The sequence below is a fragment of the Marmota monax genome, unplaced genomic scaffold, assembly GCF_021218885.2.
Source record: "Marmota monax isolate L192 unplaced genomic scaffold, Marmota_monax_Labrador192_F-V1.1 WCK01_AAM20220418_F8-fsc00009, whole genome shotgun sequence".
NCBI lineage: Eukaryota > Metazoa > Chordata > Mammalia > Rodentia > Sciuridae > Marmota > Marmota monax.
The window spans coordinates 26,938,268-26,946,197 of record NW_026694710.1 but is presented as its reverse complement, the minus strand read 5'-3'; the positions used below and the strand labels follow the sequence as shown (position 1 = coordinate 26,946,197).

The 7,930-nt window shown below is 52.9% G+C and overlaps 1 protein-coding gene across 3 annotated transcripts in view; it reads left to right on the top strand.

Annotated features, from left to right (window-relative positions):
- Nucleotides 1-242: 242 nt before the first annotated feature.
- Nucleotides 243-7,930, top strand: part of Rgs12 (regulator of G protein signaling 12) — a 115,251-nt gene continuing 107,563 nt past the window's right edge. For 2 of the 3 annotated variants that reach the window (XM_046423450.2, XM_058572448.1), the window contains exon 1: nucleotides 564-722. The gene's annotated coding sequence lies outside the window, so the exon portion shown is untranslated. Of the gene's footprint in view, nucleotides 321-563; nucleotides 723-7,930 lie in introns of those variants that run through there. The other variant, XM_046423449.1, reaches the window with a different exon arrangement.

The following is a 7,930-nucleotide window of genomic DNA, read 5'->3' as shown; positions in this document are numbered from 1 at the left end:
CGGAAGTCCCGCCCCGACCCAGAGGCCCCGCCCCGCCTCGCGGGCTCTTCCCTCTGACCCCGCCCCTTGTGGTCCGGCTTCCCGTCTGCTCCAGCCCCGCCCCCACCTCCTGAGGGCTCCCCGTCCCGGAGCTCCACCCCTCATCGCCCCGCCCCTCGTGCCCCTCCCACTGGCCTGTCCCGGAGCCCCGCCCCTCTCTGGAGCCCCGCCTCCCCGGAGCCCCACCCGGCCAGCCCCGCCCTCCGGAGCCCCGCCCCTCGCGGCGGCGACCGTTGGCGCGTTCGGCCCGGCGCCCGAGCGGCAGCGAGCGGCGCGGCCCGGTAGGTGTGGGCCGGCGCGCCGCCTCCGCCCTGCTGTCTTCCGCGGCGCGCGCCTGGTCCCCGCCGCCGCCCACCCGGCTGTTCCTGAGCCGCCGCCCGCGCCTCCTTTGTTCCCGCGCCTCCGGGAACTCGCGCGGCCCGGGGCGCGCGGGGCCGGGGCGGCGGCCGCGGGCCTCAGCAGGGGGTCCCGCCGGCCCGACAGGGAGCGCTTCCGAGTTGGGGCCCGGCCGGGGGCGGGGGACCGGGACTGGGCCGTGCGGGGTGGAACGCGGCCCGGAAGCTGGCCGGGCTTCAGCGCTGGGGTCCGGTCCGGAGTCTCGTCGGACTTAGCGGGCGGCCGCATTGTTTGGGCAGCGGCCGTCTCCAGGGACCCAACTCTGCAAGTGCACTGCAGGAACGCAGGTCAGCCGTCGAGGCTGGGGACTGCGGCGTGCACCGAGGGGCTCAGTGCGGCCGTGTGGCAGAGGGGGCTCAGAGTGGTGGGAAAGTGCAGGCTCAGAGTGGGGCAGTGCAGTGAGAAGGGGCTCAGAGTGGGGTAGTGCAGACAGAAAGTTGTGGAGTGTAGACAGAGGGGGCTCAGAGTTGTGGAGTAGACACAGAGTCAGTCTCAGACTTTTGGAGTGTAGTTGGGGAGCTGGCCCACTTTTGGACCATCTGGCCTCTCACCTTCCTGGCCAATTTGCCCAGGATGTGCCCTTGGGCTGGTGGTCAGCTCTTGTGTACCTCCATTTCCTCTTTGGCCTGCTTGTGGGGCTGCTCCAGGGTTGGGAGGCTCTGTCCCACCTGCAGCATGGTCCTGTCAGTTATTTTCATAGCAGCACCTTAGGGCTCTGTGGCTGGGCTTCCTTCCCGGGCAGGCAGTGGCAGGCAGTTGGCTGGCAATTCACAGAGAAGAGGCACATGCACAGGGCAGGCTGTGGTGCCTAAGGAGGGTGGCTGATGGCAGGAGACCACCTTAAGAAAAGTCTTGGAAACCCTGAAGGGAGTTGAGACTTGTACCCAGAAGTGATGTGGGGAGGGCAAAACTGATTCTAAACTGGAGAGACTGTGTTTACATCTTTAGAAACATTGGGAGCTTTCTCCCCCTGAAAAATTGGAATAAAAATGTGCACCTTTCCCAGTGGTTTGGTGGACTAGATGAAGGATATCAGGTGCACAGGGCTGACACAGGACCTGAGTTTTAGGAGCACTTCAAATGGAGAAGCCATGCTGACTGAGGGGCAGGGCTTAGGCAGGGTCAGTGGGGCAGGTGTCCCTACACACCTGTGGATGGTGAGGGCGGGTGCATGTGGGTCTGGGTCTTCTTTTTTTTTTTTATATATATATATATTTTTAGTTGTAGTTGGACACAATATCCCCATCTTATTTATTTATTTATTTCTATGTGGTGCTGAGGATCGAACCCCTTACACTTGCTAGGGGAGTGCTCTACCACTGAGCCATAACCTCTGCCCCTGGTCTTCTTTGAAAGCTGCAAGTCCAGACTTTGCTGTGATATCTCTTGAGGCTGGAACCTACTCTCAGCCAGGTTCAGACTGTAGCCTAAGTGACTGAAGACAAGCAGGGAGGCTTCTGTGACAGAGGAGCAGAGGCAGGCAAGACAGGGCCGTGAGGTGGGCAAAACCCAGGGATGAGGAAAGGCTCCTGACTTGGGCTGGAGGTGTGGGGGGTTGGGAGAGGGCAAGGGTTGGTGCCAGAGGGTGCCAAGGTGCATTGTCATGGGGAGGGTCAGCAGGTGATGAGGGAGGCACTGCCTGGGTCCTGCAGGCTGTAGGGGAGGGGATCCAGGGGCGGGGCTGGCTCACTTTTTGCCCTCTATTTTAGAGTAGGGTCTCATAGAGGAAGGGGCTGTTGCCAGCATGAGAGGCTGTGGCGCTGGATGTTGGGACGGTGTGGTCCTGGAGACAGAGGCCTGGAGGCGTTGGCTGGGTCCCAGCAAGCCTGGCTGCCATAGGCAGGGACCTATGGGAAATCTGGAGGTGGAGATTGAGGGAGTCAAGGCTGTGCTGAGTCTCAGCTCTCAGAGTAAGGAAGGAAGGAAAGTCTCAGCTTATCTCCTGGGAAGGTTGGGGCTGTGGGTTTCTGATCCATTGTTTTTTATTTTTATTGGTTTATTGGTCATCTGGAGTGGGCCAAGCAAAGCGTTGTGCTGAGAGAGAAGCGCTGTACAGGTTAGTTGTTAAGTTACCTGGAGCTTTCTGGGCAGCTGGCGCACACAACATGGTGCAGGCTTGGAAGTTTTGCGCTTCATTTGAATTTGTGGAATTCCTGTAAACATTTTGTTTACTTTGTAATTAGCACTTGAATTAGTTTGCTGTTGCTATAGTAAAGCACCACAGACTTAGTTGCTTAAAACAACAGAAACTTGTTGGCCAGAAGTCGGAGCTTGTCTCCCAGGCACTTCCCCTGGCTCTGGGAGAACCCCTCTGTTTTCCTCTTCATGGCTGGAGGCTGGCCTCATTTCTGGGCTCATGGCTGCTTTGTGTCACGTGGCCTTCTCTTCTGTTTTTTGCTTTCCCTCTGCCTTGGTCCTGTCAGGATGCTGGGATTGCATTTAGGACAACTGGATAATATAGGATCCACTCGCCATCTTAGGATCCTTAATTTATTCCCATTTGCAAGGTCTCTGTTGTCCTAAGAGGGAACATTCACAGTCTCAGGGAATCAGGACCTGGGTATCTTTTTTTAATAACCACTTTTATATATTATATGTATTTATTTTTATGTGGATTGAACCCAGGGCCTCACGCTTGTTAGGCAAGTGCTCTGCCATTGAGCCACAACCCCAGCCCAAGGACCTGGGTATCTTTAAGGCTCCTGTTTAGCCCCACTCATCGCTCCTGATGCCATTTTGAATGTTCCTGTGGTTTTCCCTCTTCTGTGTGGAGGGTGCATGGTCTCACTTGCTTTCCTCAGATTGGATGGGTCTGCCAAGGGCCCTGCCACACCTGCACTGCCCTGCCCTTGAGGGGAAGCTGGATCCTTCTTGGAAACTGGTGTCTTAGGAAGATAAACCTTGTTTGGGACGCGAGTTCCAACTGTGAGGGTCCCTGCAGTGATCTGACTGCTCTTTTGGGATGTGGCAGGGACCGTCTCCTTTGGCAAGCTGATGAAAACAATCCTCTTCCTTCAAAAATGAGCTCTTTCCCCTGGCATGTGCAACTTGACCTATGATTTTCAGGGAGCACTATTTCAGAAGCTCCCCAGAGTCATCCATGGAGGTGCTGGTGTGGGCTCTGGGCAGGAGCCCTGGTTGGAGGCCCTTTCCCTGTATTTTTTAAGGTCTGCTGTTAAAGGAATGAGAAAGGAGCACGCGGTATGGCCTTTCTATTTTTTTTTCCTCTTTCCTTTTCCATGGCCCTGCTGTCCCCAACCCTGTACTCTTGGGGGTGTTCCGATGTGCTCCCTTCCCCATCTTTCTCCTCATTCATGCAGTCTTGAGAGGTACACACTGAGGACAGGCACACGCTACATGCCACTTACATATATTTTTCTGCTTTCTGTGTGTCACTGAGCAGCAATTTGGGTTTTCTTTGCAGGACACTTGGCAGAAAGCTAAGTTCTTGGATTGAAAATCAAATGTTATTGTTCTGTGTCACTTGCCCCAGCCCCCAGAGATGCTGTTCTGTCCTTTGATATCTCCTGGGGTTCGAGCTGCCCTTGTAGAATTTACTTGAGACTTATCTTTTGCTTCCTCTCACAGGTGGAAGGAAACATTAGCTCTCTGCCCACCCTCCTTTCCCCTGTGTCCCATCTGTATCATATCACCTCTTTTGGTGAAGTTAGCCACCATCACCCACATCTTCATGAGTCTTAAGGACTGCTCATTCCTGAGCGGAGCAGGACCCTGGAGCACAGTTTTCTTTGCACATAGCCCTGTGCGTGTGTGTTGCTAGCACTGATCTGTCAGAGCTGGTTTTCCTCATATCCCCACACTAGCCACCCACTGCTTGTGTTGCTGGGAGACCCTTCCTGTTGCAGTCTGTCCTGATTTCTTGGAGACCTTTGCCCACCTGTCACCTGGGGTTGCCCTGTGCTCTTTTCCTCCGTGTTGGGTCTCTTTCCTGGATTCCTCTTCTCTGACTTGGCTCACTCATCATTTTGCTGAAGTTCTAGTCTTTTGATACCCAAGAAATACCACATAGATTTTTTTTTTGTTCTTGATTTCAAAAACATGTTTATTTTACTCTTCAGTTACCTTTTAGTTTATCTGGGTATAGAATTCTAGATGGGGCTGGGGATGTAGCTCAAGCGATAGTGTGCTCGCCTGGCATGTGCGGGGTGCTGGGTTCGATCCTCAGCGCCACATAAAAGTAAAATAAAGATGTTGTGTCCACCGAAAACTAAAAAATAAATATTAAAAAATTTAGAAAAAAAAAAAAGAGTTCTAAATGGATGGCTGTCTCTCAGGATTTTGAAAGTGTTGCTTCACCATCTCAGCTACCTCCTTTCTGAATTGCTTCTCACTCTGTAGTATGCCCTACCTTCCCAAACTCCATTGTCCGACTCTTTAAGCTGGGGGTGATTGTGACTTTTTATTTGGGCTCCAGTTGTTTGTACAAACATATCTTACCTGTGTAGCCCTCTTTTTGGAGATAACTCCCTTCTAGTCCCTGCCCGATTTCATAGTGTTCTTGGACCTTTTTTTTTTTTTTTTTTTTTTGTGGTGCTGGGGATTGAACCCAGGGCCTTGTGCATGTGAGGCAAGAAGTCTATCACCTCAGCTATATCCCCAGCCCACTCTTGGACCTTTTAAGTACACCTTTGTGTCACTTAAAGGGAGACATTCTGAGAAGCAGGTTGTTGGGTGACGTGTCCTACAAACATCATAGCGTATACCTTCATCAACTGAGTTAGCTACCATGTCACTTGGTGCTTTAATCTTATGAACTACTGTTGTAGCCTTGTATTGACTGAGACATTGTTATGCAATGTGTGATTGTGGTTGGTTTATGTATTTTAGCCCTGGTTTGAAATTGGTGTAGCAGCATGGGAGAATGCGTGAAAATTTGTCAACTTACTAATAGACCTCTTGGCATTTTGGTTAGTAGCCAGGGCTTGGTCTTTGGCAGTTTTCTTGTTTCATACTTGGAAAGCCAAACTGGGAATCATGCTGCTCTTGCTCTTGGCTTGACTTCTAGGTCCGAAGTGGGGTCAGAGTGCCTTCCCAGGTGTGGGTGGATCTGACTAGTGGCACTGTGCATTCTTGTCTCCTTAAGGATAGGAACTGTGGGTGGTTCTTTGCCTTTCCAGAGGCAGACAGCCCTTGGGCTCTGGCTCTGTCTAGGCTTGCTGAGAGCTGAAGGGGAGACACAGTCAGTACCTTTAGATACCCTGTCTACACCTGCCCTCATCACCTGTCTTACCTTGGACAAGCTACTTTCCCATGCCACAGTTCCTGCCTGTAAAGGAGGGCAGGCGTGGTGTTGCATTCCTCTAGTCCCAGCTACTTGAAAGGCACAAGCAGGAGAAGCGCTTGAGTCCAGGAGTTTGAGGCCAGCTGAGCAACAGAGCAAGACCCGGTTCTAAGGGGTGGGAGGGAGGTCCGAAAGAGGGTTAATAATAAGGCCTCAGTGGGGATTAAATGGGTAATGTGTGGAAGATGGCAGGGGTAGGGCTGACACCCAGGGAGTTCTTGGAAGGCTTCTGCTGTGGTGCCAACACTGGGAGTGGGCATGCCCTCCAGGGTTCCTGGGCCTTTGCTGAGCTCCTTGGTGTCAGGGAGCTCCTAGGTGCCATGCTGTGGGAGATGGCAATGGGTGTGACTGTCCAGAGCTGCAGCCCAGGGAGCATTTTCCCAGGGAGGCACTTTGGGATGAGGTGCCAGACTGCCACTAGCCAGAGCCCCTACTATGCTAGGCACCTGGAGTCCAGCCCTGGGGGGAGTCAGAGCCACACCACTGCTGTGGACTTAGGAGTTAGCAGCTGGGTGGCTTCCTTACTGTGGGGGTTAGCAGTTGGTCCAGGAGCGGGGGAACCCCCTGAGTTCATCCCTCATATGAGTTTCCTGCATCTTTTGTCAGGAGGTATCAGGAACTGGAGGCTTAATCAGCAGAACCTACCTCATCCTAGTTCTGAAGGTCAAAGGTGTCCACAAGGTCATTCTCTCTCTGAAGGCTTGAGGGAGGACCCTTCCTGCCTCTTCCAGCTCCAAGTGCCTCTAGGTATCCTTCGGCTTGTGCTTGTAGTTTTCCAGTCTCTGCCTCTGTCTCCACGTGGCATTCTCAGTGAGGCCTCCCTCTGCTTCCTCTTAATATACTTGTGATTGCGTTTAGTGCCATCCTGGATAACCCATGATTATCGCCACTTCTCAGGATCCTTGACTTAATCCCAGCTGAAAGACTGTTTTCAAATACTGTCACAGTTCATCCCACTACTCTGCTTGGACTGGATCATAGTGGGACAGGCCTCTTGCCTAAGGAGCCTCCTCTGGCCACCCATGTCTCTTGCTCCCATGGGGTCTTGCTGTGTGTGCTGGACAAGCTCACAGCTTATCCTGCACATGCTTGATGGTGCTTTGTATGTTTGCAAAGATCTTATTGCTGTCTTGAGAGCAAGTAAGATGCTGAGAGCTAGGGAGTCCCTTGACTTCTGAAGGCCCCAGGTGAATAGTGGCAGCACCTGTTTTCCCCTGGGATTGGTAGGGGTGACTAGGTGCAGGCGGACGGGTGGATTGCTAGGTGGTAGGAGGCCTCAGGTGAGACCCTTGTATTGATGAGAATAGCTGATTGGCGTCTCTCCTGGACACTGGGCTGAGGAGAGGAGGCTGCGGTGGTGGCTTTGCCTGCTCCTGTCCTGTGCTCACCACCATGCACTTTGTGCAAGGAAGCAGGTGGGAGGTGAGCAGTGAGATTCCCAGACAGGGGTGATGGGGAAGAGGCATTGCAGCCTTGGAGCACAGCCTTGACCCTGGACAGCTGGACTTGCAGGAGGAAATCCTACTGCTCACACTTACACTAAAGGGCTATTAATCGTCTATCTGAAATCAAATGTGGCAGCACAGCCTGTGTTTTTGTTTGCTAAATCCATCAACTCTTTGTATAGTCCTGTTTTTCACAGGTCTGAAAACCACAAATAGAAATAAAGTACAAGCAGACAATCAAATAAAAACAAACAGGAAAAATTGGGATGGTTTACTTTTCAGTATTTCAAAGATTTTGAAATAGTATTTGTTTCTGGGATCAAAAGTAGCACTGTGGTGCCCTCAGCTGTAGAGACCATGTCCTGAAAAAACAGTGGCTTCAGCATGTCTCTGTCTGTCCTGAAGCTTGGTGGTTGCCAAGCTGAGGCCCAGGCAAGTGCAAGGGGCTGGCAGGGGTGCTCATGCCAGCATGGGCCCTGGCTGGCTGGGGTGGATAGGAGTTGGGAGCCTGCTGCAGCCTTGGTGTGTGAGCCGGGTCTGTGTGCTGCAGCCTCTGCAGTGGGAACTTCTGAACTTCACAGGATTCTGAGGTCTTGGGACCTTTGTGGCTGGTGTCCTAAAGTGACCAGATCTTCTGGTTTCTTGTGGCTGACAGCTCCTGTTCCTGCCCACAGGAATGGGTCCTCCCACTCTTGAGGGTATCTGTGTGTACCCACAGCACTGAAGTGGAGAGCTGGAGGCAGTGGTT